The following is a 16,431-nucleotide window of genomic DNA, read 5'->3' on the forward strand; positions in this document are numbered from 1 at the left end:
TTATCGTGGCAAATACGTAAAACAATAGTCTATTAAAAGATAATTGCATGCTTAGTTGAAACATACACAGAAATTTGGATTCTGCTTTACAAAAAAGCAAACATTTTTTCTCAAAATTAGTTGCGAAATTCGACCACAAGGCTTCCATCTCCAGTTTGAGGATATCTCGGAGATGTTCATGCCTTCAACGAATGTGCTCGCACCTGATCTCTGCAACAGCAGCAGGTATCTGGTTTCTACTTCAAAACCTTCGGAAAGCTAGCAGCATCTCCACTGCTCGGAATTGGAACCTGACTGTAGCATTTCATAAGAATCTCTTGGTTCCATATCGGTGATGGAAGGGGGTAGGTCTTCATTAAGCACGTTTCTAGCCCGGTCTCTCCTTCGTCTACTTTTGTCCTGTAAGACGGAGATTAGACATGTCATCGGAATGATCAAGACGGGGGAGGAAAAGATGAAAAAACATGAGTTGAAGTGTACTAACGTACTAAGTTGGTCTTTTATTTTCTTGCTCTCAATGTTCGCCGTGGAATTTGGCTGATTTGGTTGACTTGACACTGGAGTTGCTTGACTCCTCCGAAGCCAGATGGTACCGAAAGACATCAATGCTGCTAGAAGCAACATTGGACCAACCCTTGGATCTCCAATGCGACCATAGATTCTGCGTAAAATTCCACGGATGCTCTGAATGATCATGTTTGTTGAAGGAATTCTTTGGACACCTGCTGACCACATTGGCTCTGAATCCTCGGGAACCAAATGAGGAGTTCTTGTTCTCTGCAATGGAAACAAAAATTGAAATTTAAAGTAAAGCTCTTGACAAAAGAGTAGTTTATGAAACTGCTCGTATGAGACGAGGCCACCAACTTAGAGAAAATTTGTATTATGTGACGTCTGAGGCATTGATTGTAAGTATTATGCGACATCAAGAATCCAAACATATAGTTAGATACCTCCCGAGTATCATCTGAACCATTGTACTTTGCCAAAAGCTGCGATGCAGGATCTAGTTCCTGGTCTTGCAGTGCATCCCATATGGTTTTCGGCTTTTTCCCGGGCTTCTCACCCTCTTCTGTCACATTCCTCTTATAGCGTACAATAAATAACTGAGGAACATCAATCATATCTGTCCTTTCTCCACAAGTTTGCAAAATTTCTGAACAAAAATTAAATCATTAGTCAGACATAAGTTTCAAGACCGCGCTTAATGAACTAACAGTTAAAAACACGAACAACACACAAAGGTTCACCTTTTGGGCTTCTCCGTCAAGCCAAGCAAATGGCAGTCGTTTGCTTTTAAGCGCACCTGCTGCTGGTGCTATAGATTGCTCTTCATCAGCTGACCTTGTCTCGACTTCGTTTGACAGCTTCTCTTCAACCCTGCGAATGGTCTATCAAACTTATGTCATTCGCACCAATTACTAAGTTTTGAAAATTATGAATGTTAGATTGCATAGAAAACTCATTAGCTAATTAACATCATCACCCAAGTAACTTCTATGACATAAATTCTTGATCTACATCCGACAACTGAACCAACTCTAAATACTCGACGCGAACCAAAAATTAGAGCAATATTGTGGAATAAAATGATATGAAACACACTTACTCCACGCATATTACTGAGTTCTGGGCTATGCCTCCCTGCTACAAACAGTACCAAGTAACAGTATCATATCCAGCACGAGAATAGCCTCGAGCATCACAACCCAACTACATGGATGTTGAACTCCTCAACTGAGGTAGCTCTGAAAGAACATATGAGAAGTAAATGGGAGTTAATTAGTCTTACTGCAGATTACTACAAAAAGTTCAAAAGTACAATTCACTACCGCCAGCAAATTTGATGCATTAATTTTTGTTATGTAGATCAACTTAGTAACTGAATAGGGAATCCAAAGTAGCTTGGAGAATATAATGTATGGTCTGAACTATTTATTTGAGAGTCCAGGTATATTGCCAGTAGGTTAAGGTCAACTGCCAAACCTATCTAAGCTTTGTAATGCACTCTTTCATATTAGATGAAGAACGGCGCGAGAAGACAACAGTACCTTGTTGTTTATTTTGCTCCATAATATTTAAGAACCGTGAGTAGTTAAAAGATCCTGCAAGTCAAAACATACAGCTTTGGTGATCACATGAAGCACACAAGTTTAACAAATCGTTATAAAGGGTTAAGAGAGTAACGTGCCGTTGTACACAACAGGTTTGACACCAGGACCTTTCAAAATCAATATAGCAGGTGCAGAATCCACCTCAAACCTGTTGGAAAGCATAAAAGTTCCTATGAAATCAAAGATGAATAATTTTCGGTACCCAATTTATAGTAATAGTTCAAGTTTGAACTCACAATAGTAGTGTTTGTGTTATTTTAGACTCAATTCACATGATATTTTGAAAATCTGGAGAACTGTACTCTTTCAAGAAGATTAATGTTAGGATAGCCACACACAAATTAAACCAAAAGGACGATTCCTCTTCTTACCATAGCACGAATGCGAAAGAAGCATGAGTGCAATAATTTTTAGCAGTTTGGCGTATGAGTGGAGCAGCACGCACCCCTGTTTTTTTAGAAGAAAATGACTTTTACCAGTGAACCAGAAGAACAAAACCATTATCCAACCTATTAACAATAGATAGCAGCATGTTGCGAAGGCATCTATTTATACGTTGATCAATTAAAATGCATTAGCAAAATATTGAATCTGCAAGTACCTTGTGAAGACTAACTTTGCTAGAAACTTTTGCCCCTGAAAATTGAAGTATGGATTCATATCATTTTCGGGTATGTTAAAAGGTGACAGAAAATAAAGAGCAGAAAAGCAAAAAATGGAAAGGTGAATTAATAACACACGTAAATCAGCTAAGCAAAAGTAAAATGAGATGAGAAACCAGATTGGAATCATTGGATAACCTTATACTGGATCAACCTTGAGTTATCTTTCGAACAAAGTTGTATTTAATCTAAAGTTAGAGAGGAGAAGGAAAGAAAGTTTCTCATAGAATTACCAGTGTCTTCTTTGAGTAGTAAAGAATACGAGGCAAACCAAGTACGGTTGTTGCAAACCAATCTGTGACCGAATCAACTGAGAGCTCTCCTTCATACCTGAGACAAAAGATCAGACCAAGATGCCATTCCATAACTAATGAAAGAAACATGACATGTAACAAGAGAAGGAAGGCCTGTTAGAGACCGATATGCAGTTAGAAACATGAAACAAAAGAAAATGAAAAGACTTCATCAAGAGAGAGTTTCCGCCCAAAGAATTCATGGTCAAATTTACGATTGCTTAGTATTTCTGCAGCCCCATAATCCTGACACCAGTTGGCACAACAGATACAATGCCCAGGAATAAAACATGCAGTATTATATGTAATGAATATCCCTTGAGTTTCAAGATCTTATTTCTAAAATCTACCATGCCCCTAATTTCATCTATCACCAGCCATTTGTTTATCAAAATATGCATATTTTCGAGCAGTTTCAGTTAAAATTCACAAATTCCAAGACCTCCAATTAAGTAAGAACGGAAACTTTGGCAAATAACAGCATGCAATATTGATCATTTATCAAACCACTTACCATTCCTGAAGAAAGGTTGCCCAGTTGGTTTTCTCTCAGCAAAATGTGTAGCTAGCTGAAGCTCTCCAAGTTCCAACATACCAGTATTTGCCACACCATCCAAATAAGCAGCTAGAGGGTAACAAAACAAAAAGATCATATTCTCAAACAAAAATTATCATACATAAAAATAATATCTGAGTCAAAATTGGAATCTAAAGAGGGAAACAAAGAAAAGAAGGGAAAAAATGGGTTGTAAACTTGTGACTATTATAATGCAGGGAACAATTTTCCCAGTCAAACTGAATGGTTAAGGAACTTAAGTAGACAAAACCAACTAATCAATTGATAAAAGAAGGTCTCCACTCTGTTGAGTGCATGGATTCAACACTAAACATGAATTCACCCTTCAAGAAACCATTTCAAATACAGGTAAAGAATCTTAAACCAGGTTCTCCAAACTGAAAACGTATCAATTTACTTCTACACATCGGAAAATTGATCGCAGCTTTTTCTTCCAAATGAACACAACTGGTCCAAAATCCAACAAGCATGGATTCAGTATACTTTTAAAAGGAAAAGCAAGAAGTTTTATTGATGACAAAATATGACAAGAAAATATAAGGCTATCTATGACAGAACATGTATGCACATTCTAGTTATGTGTTGACTAGATCTTTATATCAAACTATGTTAGTCTGTTGTGTTACGCATATCCCTCGTTAATTTAAAGTGAAAATCTAATGGAAGGGGATGGAAACCAAAGAGAAGATATAAGCATATGCCGGATATAATTGCCATGCCATGCAAGGCGTCGTTAATAACATGGCTTTACCTGAATCAGCCTTGGTTTGTTACCCTCGAACATAGTCTGAAAATCCTTGGAGGTCATGACTGTACCATCATGGTCTTCAGTTTCTAATAAAAAGAAAATACTATCCTTTAACAAATGTTATAAGAACAAAAAAAAAATGTTATGTAACTGAAATTTTAACATGATTAAGAGGTTCAGTTCCAACCAGAAGCAACAGACTCTAGCAAAGGAAGGTCTATATTTGAAAAGCTTTCTCCTTTATATCGCACTGTTGTAAGGCTTGGAATGGGAGTAAGAACTCACTATTTGCTCATCAATGCCAAATATGTCATAGTTTCTTTTCCACACAGGATTTGTCAGCAACTCATAAGCATACTCAATCTGCACTTACATCCCAACGCCATACTTAGATCAATAGTATCAACGAAATACTGACTTTGAAAGCTACACATTCTAAAAGCATTGACACAGAAGTTATCATACTACCATTTGGATCTCCTGATTCATCTGAACTTGGTTGGAGTTGGATAGTATGCTCCCCCATCTTCTGTTGCAGCTTTTCTCCAAATTCTCTGGAGTCTGGTAGCACCTCCTTCTCTGAGGACCACCAAGAAGATGCTTCATCAAACACCACATCTCGTGAAGTGTTGTTGAGAATCAATGTCAATTGTAGGTGAAGTAGGTGGATGTTGTAGGTGAAGTAAGTGTGTGGTGTAGCTTTCATTTGGTTTGCTATAAATACCCAAGTCCTCAAGCATTGTATATCATCCAAGGAGAAACAAAGCCTAGAGCTAAATAAGAAAAGCTTTGCCAATTAGTTTGTTTTGTGAGCTTTCTTTAAGAGTGTGCTCTATTTTCTTCTTCTTGGGATCATTAGAGTTATCTTGGATACTCTTCTTATTCAACAATTGGTATCAGAGCCAAGTCGGTCAGGGATCGTTCTTGGTAGAGCATTGGTTGTAAAGTCTCTTGAAATTCCGAGTATGCTCTGTGGTTGCAGTTTTGACTGATCTTCCACATTAGAAAAAATTTCTTGAGATTATTGCTGGGGTTATCACAAACCTTGAGAGGGAGCTTCTTTGTGTCGAGAGTAGTGTATTACTCTGCACGGTAGTCACTCAAGCTTGTTCGGTGTAGTCAAAGTCTTGCCGATACGATGGGTGATCTTCAAGTTGTTGGAGGAATCAAGAAGCTCAACAACCAAAACTATAACACGTGGGCAACGTGTATAGAGTCTTACCTTCAAGGTTAAGACTTGTGGGAGGTTGTCGGTGGTAGTGAAGTTACACAACCGGCAGAGGAAGATGCTAACGGCGTCTTGCGGAAGTGGAAAATTAAAGCAGGCAAATCAATGTTTGCCTTAAAGACCACAATAGAAGAAGAAATGTTGGAGCACATTCGGGATGCTAAAACGCCAAAGGAAGCATGGGACACTTTTGTTACACTCTTTTCGAAGAGGAACGATACAAAATTGCAACTTCTCGAGAATGAGCTGCTATCGATGGTACAACGCGACATGACGATTGCCCAGTATTTTCACAAGGTGAAGTCGATATGCCGCGAAATTTCAGAATTAGATCCAACAGCTCCTATTGGGGAAACCAGGATGAAGAGAATAATTATCCATGGTTTAAGACCCGAATATCGAGGGTTCATTGCCGCTATACAAGGATGGCCGACACAACCATCACTTGTTAAGTTCGAGAATTTGCTTGCCGATCAAGAAGCTTTGGCAAAGCAAATGGGAGGGGTTTCGTTAAAAGGTGAGGAGGAAGCACTCTACACCACAAGTAAAGTCAGCTTTAAGCAGCGTGCTGGTGGTGGATCTAAAAGAAATGGTGACAAGGAAAAAGGTCATCAAGGAGGAGGGAGTTCTCGGCCAGGGGGAGTTCCGAAGTATCACGGCAACCGTGGTCAGTCCCAGAATAATAAAAGACTTGAGGGCAAGTGTTACAATTGTGGAAAGAATGGCCACATGGCGAAGGATTGCTGGTTCAAAAGGCCTGCAGAAAGTAACGTCGCCAACTTAGAGAAGAAAAGTGAAGATGATTGGGACGTCATTGCGTCTCTAGCCCTGGAGGAAGAATGGGATGCAGAAGCATCATCTTGCTGGTGCTCAGAAAATGAGGCGTTGCCCGACCCAAAAGATTTAGAAGATACATTGCAAGGGAAACTGGGAGACCAAGCTGCCCAAATCCAATCAAGTCCAGATGAGCCTGAAGATTTGCTTGCTGGAGACGATGTCGAGCAAGAAGTACCTAAGAGTCCTTGGCAAACTGGCGTGTATCAACAACCAAACGAAGAAGGTGGGCCGAGTGAAACGGAAGAATCAACTCCACAATCTCAACTCCGAAGGTCAACAGAACACGAAGGCCAAATCCCAAATACGCCAATGCAGCCATAATTGAAGAAACAACTGCAACAGAACCTGAGACGTTCGAAGAAGCATCGCAGAGTTCTGAATGGATGACAGCTATGAAAGAAGAGCTTGATGCACTTCAGCAAAATCAAACTTGGGATCTCGTGCCAAAGTCAAGAGATGTGAAACCCATATCCTGCAAGTGGGTTTACAAGATAAAGCGTCGTCCAGATGGGTCAATCGAGAGGTACAAGGCACGATTGGTAGCTCGTGGTTTCTCTCAAAAGTACGGACTAGACTATGATGAAACGTTTAGTCCAGCGGCGAAGCTTACAACAGTACGAGTCTTACTTGCACTTGCAGCCAACAAAGACTGGAATCTGTGGCAGATGGATGTGAAGAATGTTTTCTTCATGGAGAGCTGGATCGGGAGATCTACATGATCCAACCAATGGGATTTCAGAACCAAGATCATCCTGAATATGTGTGTAAACTGCGGAAAGCACTCTACGGATTGAAACAAGCACCCAGGGCGTGGTATGGTAAGATTGCTGAATTTCTAACACAAAGTGGTTATTCAGTAACACCTGCAGATTCCAGCTTGTTTGTCAAAACCAATGAAGGAAAGCTAGCTATCGTGCTAGTGTATGTGGATGACTTGATCATAACTGGTGATGATGAGGCAGAAATTCTTCAGACGAAGGAGAATTTATCAGTCCGTTTCCAGATGAAGGAACTTGGTCAACTCAAGCATTTCCTTGGTCTAGAGGTTGATCGCACACAAGAAGGAATATTTCTCTGTCAACAGAAGTATTCCAAAGATTTATTGAAGAGGTTCGGAATGCTCGAATGCAAGCTGATCTCTATGCCGATGAAGCCAAATGTCAAAATGAGTGCACATGAAGGAAAAGATTTGGAAGATACGACGACGTATCGACAATTGGTAGGTAGTCTGATCTACTTAACCTTGACTCGACCTGACATTTCTTATGCAGTTGGTGTGATGAGTCGGTACATGCAAAATCCAAAGAAGCCTCACTTGGAAGCAGTTCGAGGAATACTGAGATATGTGAAGAGTACAATTGACTGTGGTCTTTTGTACAAGAAAGGTGAAGACTGCAAGTTAGTTGGTTACTGTGATGCTGACTATGCGGGAGATCATGACACCAGGAGATCAACAACTGGGTATGTGTTTAAGCTTGGTTCTGGAACCATCTCTTGGTGTAGCAAGAGACAGCCAACGGTATCTTTGTCAACCACAGAAGCAGAGTATAGAGCAGCAGCAATGGCAGCTCAAGAGAATGCATGGCTGGTACAGTTGATGAGTGATCTACATCAACCAGTAGATTATCCAGTACCATTGTACTGTGATAACCAATCGGCAATTCGCTTGGCGGAAAATCCAGTCTTTCATGCAAGAACTAAACATGTGGAAGTGCATTACCACTTTATCAGAGAAAAGGTTCTACAAGAAGAGATTGAGATGAGACAGGTCAAGACGAATGATCAAGTTGCGGACTTGTTCACAAAAAGTTTAAGTACAGGCAAGCTCGAAAATTTTCGTTGTCTGCTCAGCACAGTGCAAAGAATGAGAGCTGACATTGAGGGGGAGTGTTGAGAATCAATGTCAATTGTAGGTGAAGTAGGTGGATGTTGTAGGTGAAGTAAGTGTGTGGTGTAGCTTTCATTTGGTTTGCTATAAATACTCAAGTCCTCAAGCATTGTATATCATCCAAGGAGAAACAAAGCCTAGAGCTAAATAAGAAAAGCTTTGCTAATTAGTTTGTTTTGTGAGCTTTCTTTAAGAGTGTGCTCTATTTTCTTCTTCTTGGGATCATTAGAGTTATCTTGGATACTCTTCTTATTCAACATATCGCACTGTTGTAAGGCTTGGAATGGGAGTAAGAACTCACTATTTGCTCATCAATGCCAAATATGTCATAGTTTCTTTTCCACACAGGATTTGTCAGCAACTCATAAGCATACTCAATCTGCACTTACATCCCAACGCCATACTTAGATCAATAGTATCAACGAAATACTGACTTTGAAAGCTACACATTCTAAAAGCATTGACACAGAAGTTATCATACTACTTATATTCGAAAATAGTGAACAAAAAACACATGCTTTGAAAAGAAAAAAAATGTGCTTTTCCGTGCCATCAGTTCCTTATAATTGTATTCTATATACATAACGACCATTTTCGCGTAATGTATTCAAAATGTTAGTAATAAGAACTGCCCAATTCAATCTATTTCCTCTCATTTCTTTGGTAAAGCCGTATAATGTTATCATCTGATCGCATATTTGACAAATCAGGCTACATTAAGTTTTCCATCTACGTGGAACAATAAAACTCCGTCCCGCGGAGAACCCACAGAATTCGCTGACCTTGATAAAATCGGAAGTATCCAAAGCCTGCCCGTCTGAACTCCTGAAAAAGCATGAAAATTTGAAGCATTACAGAGTGTGCTTTTTAAAACTTTGACACACAGAGCAGCCTTCTTCTTCCGGAAACTATCAAAAGATTCAAAACTAACCAAATTGCGCAATTCCAATCATTAAAACGACATACCAGACTGAAGAAATATTGTCGTACGCCTCTTTTCACTTCTTCAATGGAGCTATAGCTCCTTATACCAAGAACTGCAACAATTCAGTCAGTCAACAAAGCAACAGTTCAAAATCCACATTCATACATATATGTGTGTATATACACAGAGAGAGAGAGAGAGAGAGAGAGAGAGAGAGAGAGAGAGAGAGAGGTACTGTCGTAGTGAGAGGGAGGAAAGGATTTGGGAACAACGAAGAGCTGGAAGAACATGGCGGCAACGAAGAGAATCAGAGGCAAGGAGTAGGCTTTGATCACAGACCGTCGACGATCCTCTCGTGGCGTCCGAAGACGCAGGTTTTGCCATGGTGCTCAACCGCACCGGATAATTTCTCGTCCGCGTTGCAGAGAAGAGAGTGACGACGAGACTGCCGTCTGCGAAAATATTTTGGCGCCATCAAAACGCGCGCGCATTGGTGAAGAGCGATCGGGTTAAGGAAACTTGCACGTGTGCGTTTGGAACGTTTGTAATAGGAATTGGATCCCCTCCGGACAGACAAGAGCCTAAGGATGAACTAATCTGGGCCGCACAAATTGAATCCAACGGTCTCTATTGACTCATTTTTTTGGCCCACCACACACAAATCAACAACTTTAATTTCTTTTACACATCAATTAGCAACCTATATAGATTGATCTTTAAACTCCGAACACTAAGGTCTGGAGTGGATCTAATTCCTTTCTAATACATTTTGGGCTTGAAACCAAACCATTTGGGCATATGTATGTTCTTTTCTGAGTTGGACCTTTATTAGTTACGGCTTGTTAGGAATTGCTGAAATTTTTTTAAGAACAGATTTTTTTTTTTTTTAAAATTGCACTATTTTTTTTTGGGAAATACGAAAGAAGTTTTTATTTATTTATTTATTTTTTTAATTTATGAATTATGGGTTCAAAATAGCAAAAAGCAAAAGAAACTCTACCCGTGCTTCACAAAAGAGCCTTTTTTACATAAGAGGCGGATGAACAATATCATATGATGAAACTTTCATATTAACAATCCTACCCCGTCTAATGTTGCGTCGTTCATAACTATAATGCAGTTTCAACTCTTCGTCTCTCTCATCGACATAACTATAATCCTAATATCCTAACCCGAAATCTTTCGCCTTTCTCTATATTTGTGAATGGCCAAAGTATTCCTAGGTAACGTGCCTTTCCTTGCTGATTGTGAACACTTATTTTGTTCACTGCTTGGTTAAGTATAAGTTGCATATTTGAAATGTTTTTCCACCTTTAATTATCTTGTGCAAGTTCTGTTTGGATATATGTTACAGTCATAGATTTTTATATCGATCAAGCATGAGGAAAAACTTTATGTATCTCAAAAGATTAAAGAGTCGGACAACAACCTCAAGGAACGAATGAAAAAGTTTAAGCATCGGCGTCGACATTGATGTATCCAATTGAAGGACAATTGAAAGAGAAATTATGACTAACTAATTAATTTTACACATCACAAATGGCAATAGGCCGACACACTTTTGGATACTGGCCTATGGTATTGTATTTTTGGTGTTGAACCCTACGTACGGCTATTTACATGAAGATATATAACGTATGTACCTTATCAATGTGGAGGCTTCAATGTTGAAGCTTATGAAGGCCAAGGCAAAACTTAACTAAACAAATAAAGCAGTTCACCATCTTTGTGCATGCATGGGGGACATATATACATAATGTTGAATAAATAATCAACGACGTACTCAGCTCAAATGTATGCATGCATGGTCCATATGTATCTGGGACGAAAGACAACATTAATGCTTGAAAATATCCACAAATGTGATGTGATATGTCGATCGAAATCCCACGAGCAATATTCTATAAAGATATATGATTTCAGTTCAGCTATTTTACATAGCCTAAATTTGTTTATGAATTCTAGTATATATAGGCCAATTCATATATAGCTAACGGTCTACAAATACATATAGATGATATGACCAAGTTTTGTCACGTCGCCATATTAATGTGCTGGGGTTGCCTTTGCTTGGCTTCTACGATAGACAAATGGATAGCATGTATTTTTGAAATTTTACGGTTGGATATGCTGGCTTAAGATTATAATGAAACTTCACAGATGTTTGAACCACTTAAAATATATTATATTGCAGACATCGAAATTTTAGTGAAATAAATGTTCACCAATAAATTAAATTTTGACTCACTACGGCTTATGTTGTGCACATCTTAGGTCTTGCCAAATGGCACGCATTGCATGTGACTCATCAAAGGCGAACGAGTCATCAAGAGTGACATATGTCGACATTTGAGACCTCTGTCAAACAAATCAAATCAAGTAAAAAAAAAAAAAAAGAGCAAATTAACCCTACTTGATCAAATCCCTCAATTATGGTTTAATTTCCTAAGCTACTAATTCTGATTTTAATGACTAAAGTAAATGAATTAGTCTAAATTAAAGATGCTGGTTTAATTAAGAGCTAAATTAAATAATTAGCTCAATGTAAATCAAATCAGAAAATCAATCCCGCAAATTATGGGATTCGGATTGGGGATTCTAAACTAACACTTAATTGCTTGCCTATAAACATTGGGCTCATTTTCAAGAAAGAGGAGATGGGAGAGAAGCAAAGGAAGTTCAAGCCTTTGGAGAAACCATAAAGCTTTTTGGCTAAACTAAACACCGGTGTTCTTCATCAAGCTAGCGAAGAATCAACAAACACAACAAATACATGTGCGAATTCAACCACACTAAAATCGAAGATGGTCCCGTTTCGTTCAAAATCAAGCCCTGACGACCCTTGAAGAAACCTCAAGTCCAATTCAAGATCAAGTGTGCATCACCCTTGAATCAGCACAAATACTGGAGATCGAATCAGAAGAATATTCTTGTAAAAGAATACCCATTGAGATTGTAACCCTAATTTCATTATGTTATTCTGATATTCGTTGTAGAAATTTTCGTGTTACGTATATATTATATGTTGATGTACAATACAACTCTAGCTTCTAAACGAAGAGAAGAAAATAATTATGGAATTCATAAATTTTTTGAAAAAATCAAGGGAATGTTTGAAAATGCTTGTAACAAAAGCCAAAAGAACTAACGAAAAGCATAATATAGCAGTGTTTACCCATAAATAGTCCAAAATTCTTATTTTCAGAGAAGCATCCAAACAAAGTATTTTGTTATATATTTCTTTTCATGTTCCTTTTCCATTCCCCTTTTTTTTCTTGGCAGTAAGAGGCTGGTCAATAATATTAGTTAAACTAGAGTAGAAGAGACACATCAATTATAAAAGTGGTGATCAATATTATTACATCATTAATTGGATGACCTACAAATCCTCCAAAAAGTACTTATAATATTACTTCTTAAACCCTAATAAAACCATCGCTTACCTTAGCAGCTAGTTTTTATTATTTCATGCAGATGGTACTGCGCGTGGAGAATTATTCCATCAGAAGTCCCGTCAAGTTTGTTAATTAACCCCTCGTCTGATGAGAAAACTACATCGTAGAATTTGATACTGCGTGACAAGCTGAGTGACAAGTCCCCGTCAAGTTATAATCTGACTAGTGTTCGTTCACGTCATAAAGTCCACCATTGATTGTTACATTAATTTTCCTAAACTAGTCCAAGCATCTTCGGATTCAAAACCGATATTGTGATGGAGTACCGCCAATAATTCACTGCATTCGTTACCACAATATTGACCGAAAAGTTCATTGATATTCATCGATCCAGTGGCTGCTGATGGCGCCGTTGCTTCATCAAATCCCATCAGGCTTGATAATTGTTGATCAGATATTGGAACCTGAAAATTAGGACCACAATCTTGGCCGTTCATATTAAGACCATGGTCATGAACATGATGATGATCCAGGCCGTTTATATCATTGGTTAGGGCAGCGGATCTTGACGATGACTTTGACATGGATATTAGGCTTTCCCATGCGGATGCTTCTAGCATGTCAAGGCACTGTGGAACTATTGGTGGAGCAAGCTGATGATAATCATCGAAAAGCGACACCGCCGGCGCAGATTCAGGCATACGTAGGTAGGATTCTTTGACGAACCTGGCTTCGGCTTGAAGCCTGGCACTTTCCCACTGAGCAATGTGGCTGAGATTTGACAACATTTTTGGGTCGCCATTTGCAGAGGCAAGAATGGCAGCCTTGGACTTGTGGGTTACAGGGTCAAATCCCATCTTGGCCAACCTTTTCTTCAGATGTGCGTTCCAGTAGTTCTTGATCTCGTTGTCTGTTCTCTTTGGTAAGTGTGCAGCTATGGCCGACCACCTACAGATTACACATCGATATTTATGTAGTTACCATTAGCTCACATGGAAGTATAATAGTATAAGAGTGAAATTATTCGAACATATAAAACTGACATACTTGCTCACACTCTCTAATACAATAGAAACACCTCACATACAATGAAAAGACTTACTTCCACTGGAGAACGCGGTTTTGTGTGTTTTAATGATATCACGATAGTCAAATGACTAAAACAAAAACAAAACTAACAAATTAAGTACTACAACAACATGCATGCATTCCCTAAATATTAGTGATGTCTTTTAATTACCTGTTGCCAAGAAGTGCATGGAGTTGAATGATGGTTTGGTCTTCGTGCAAACTGAAATTTCCCCTCTTAATATCAGGTCTGAGGTAGTTTCTCCACCTTAGCCTACAGCTCTTCCCGCATCTTTTTAGACCTGTATGCATATAAACAGAAGGCCAAGTTAATTAGGGTTGGTTATAATCAGCATATTAATTAACTACATGAAAGAAATGGAAGATAGCAAATTAGAACTTAACCCTTTACAGACTGTACAAACACAATAACCACAATCCCTAAACCCAACCCATAAGAACGTACCAGCTTTCTGGGGCAAGGAACTCCAGCTTCGATGGCCGTGTAGTTGAATGTAAGCTAAAAGCCTTTTGTCCTCTTCAGGAGTCCATGGACCTCTCTTTATACCTGACTCCGGTGCATAGCCACTAGACTTTCCCATCTCTCTAGCTTGACGGATTAAGTATTTATATCTTGGTGGAAATGGCGATGCTAATTAAAACAGAAAGGCAATGGGTGCCTAGTTAGCTAGCTGAGTTCTAATTATTACTTAAGTTGTTTGGACTTAAAAAGTGAAGGCATGCGCCTTAATGCCTCTAATGACAAGATCGATGAGGAGTAGTACGTAGCTAGAGACTAGAGTGGTAGCAGCCAGCAACTAGATTTCCTTTTCTGTAAGATTTTGTGTTGGGATTTTTGCTACGACCTAGAACCCTCACATTGCGTTACTATTTATATCGGGCACAAATGGATTTTTATTAATTTTTTTATTAACTTTTTAGACAAAATGGTCTCTGAAATTTGTATAACTCCTCATTTTGGTCCATGAGATTTGAAATCAATAGAAGTAGTCTCTGAGTTTATCCACCATCAATTATTTTGGTCATTCCATGAAAATTTTTCATTAAATAAGGCTAAAATGACAAAAATATTCTTAATTTTTGTCAAATTATTTGGTCAAATTGAGGGTATTTTTGTCATTTTGTTCCTTATTTAACATAACTTTTCATGGAATGACCAAAATAATTGATGGTGGACAAACTCATGGACTACTTTTATTGATTTCAAATCTCAAAGACCAAAATGATGAGTTATGCAAATCTCAGGAACCATTTTGGCTAAAAAAACATTTTTTTTATTTAACGCCCACGTGATGTTCATGATCTATTTGGATTGCTATATTTACCATGCAGAGTTAGAGCCGTTATGATTGTTTATGAGCATTATACACATGCAGTTCAAGAAGTAAAAATTTGTGTCCCGCTTCCAGCTAGACATCATATCAGACCGTTTATTACCCTTGAAGTTTCTTTTCCCATATTTTCAGGGGTTAAAGTTTATATATATATATATATATTATCAGCTAAACAAGGGATCACCAATTACATCATGTCAAACCAAAACCCAATTGGTGTTCCTCAAACAAAAATATTATTGCATGGATATATTAATTAGGTTTACAGTAATATTGTAAGAAACTAAGAACAACGTACTAATTGAGAAAATAAACCCTAAATCCCATAGCCAAGTTATAAAACAATGCCTTGTCATTTATGATGATCCAAAGTTTGATATCAGCCTTTTGGCTAATGATATATAGTGAATTGAATGTGCAATGAGTTTAATTAGGTTTACAGTAATATTATTCTTGTTTGGGTTTTTATCACACCTCTGAAATTGATTTAAATTCTTATTATTTTATTTTTTTGAATTTCAAAATCGATGAATTTTGTCCTTGAAATTGATTACCACACATTAATTTGGCCATTCTCTTAAAATTAGTGCGTTGATATAGTGGATAATACTAGGTAAACTAAATTTATAGACTAAATTTACAATATAAATAATGTGTCACCAATAAGAAATAAGTATGTTAATCAACACTTAAGTAATAATCTAATCATCAACTTCCATGTCATTTAGTTTACAAAGTTTAGTCTTCTTAGCATTACCCCTGAAATGGCATACATGTTGAGTTTGGATCGGGTCATATTACCTAATAATATTAACGGATCGAGTTCGGGTCGGGTTATATTACTTGTTTACTTTAATGGATGTTAAACAACACGACATGTTAAGATATCGAATATGTCACAAAAATGACATGATCACAGAAAACACGACACGAATGTTAAGTCTACAACCAAACCTCCAACACACACCACCGTCGCAGAAAAACTGGGTGATCAAGCGGAGGAAGAAGAAGAAGAAGATGGCGACGATGAAGATGATGGTTCGGGTTTGGGCGGGGGCTGATTGGCTTCGGCGGGGCTTCACCTGCCACTCTCTTCCCGTTGTTCCTCGACTATGAGGGAGATAAAGAGAGAGAGAGGAATTGGTACTACCGGATTTGAAAGGGAGTGGCGGTGGTGTTTGTTGCCGGGGAGGTTTCTAGGGCAAGCGATCAAACCCTAATTCTTTGCGGTTCTATTTAATTTGGTGGTCCTAATTACTCCTTTATTTTATATTTTCAGGTGAAATTACTGAAATTAAATTAAAAAATTAGAATTAGATGCCTCATTTTAGACTTTTGTAG

The 16,431-nt window shown here is 38.2% G+C and overlaps 1 pseudogene across 1 annotated transcript; it reads right to left on the reverse strand.

Annotated features, from left to right (window-relative positions):
• Positions 1 to 115: 115 nt before the first annotated feature.
• LOC137712391 (uncharacterized) lies at positions 116 to 14,557 on the reverse strand (annotated as a pseudogene). The gene is made up of 16 exons (XR_015955863.1): positions 14,202 to 14,557; positions 13,908 to 14,037; positions 13,020 to 13,615; positions 9,279 to 9,384; positions 9,130 to 9,172; positions 8,649 to 8,726; positions 4,421 to 4,502; positions 3,584 to 3,694; positions 3,010 to 3,106; positions 2,222 to 2,262; positions 2,052 to 2,105; positions 1,661 to 1,748; positions 1,307 to 1,380; positions 954 to 1,156; positions 731 to 777; positions 116 to 399 (listed from the first exon to the last, which is right to left on the reverse strand). The product of XR_015955863.1 is annotated as an uncharacterized LOC137712391 (transcript).
• Between the last annotated feature and the right edge of the window lie 1,874 nt (positions 14,558 to 16,431).

Source organism: Pyrus communis, chromosome 14, assembly GCF_041283825.1.
Source record: "Pyrus communis isolate YQ-2024b chromosome 14, ASM4128382v1, whole genome shotgun sequence".
Classification (NCBI taxonomy): Eukaryota; Viridiplantae; Streptophyta; class Magnoliopsida; order Rosales; family Rosaceae; genus Pyrus; species Pyrus communis.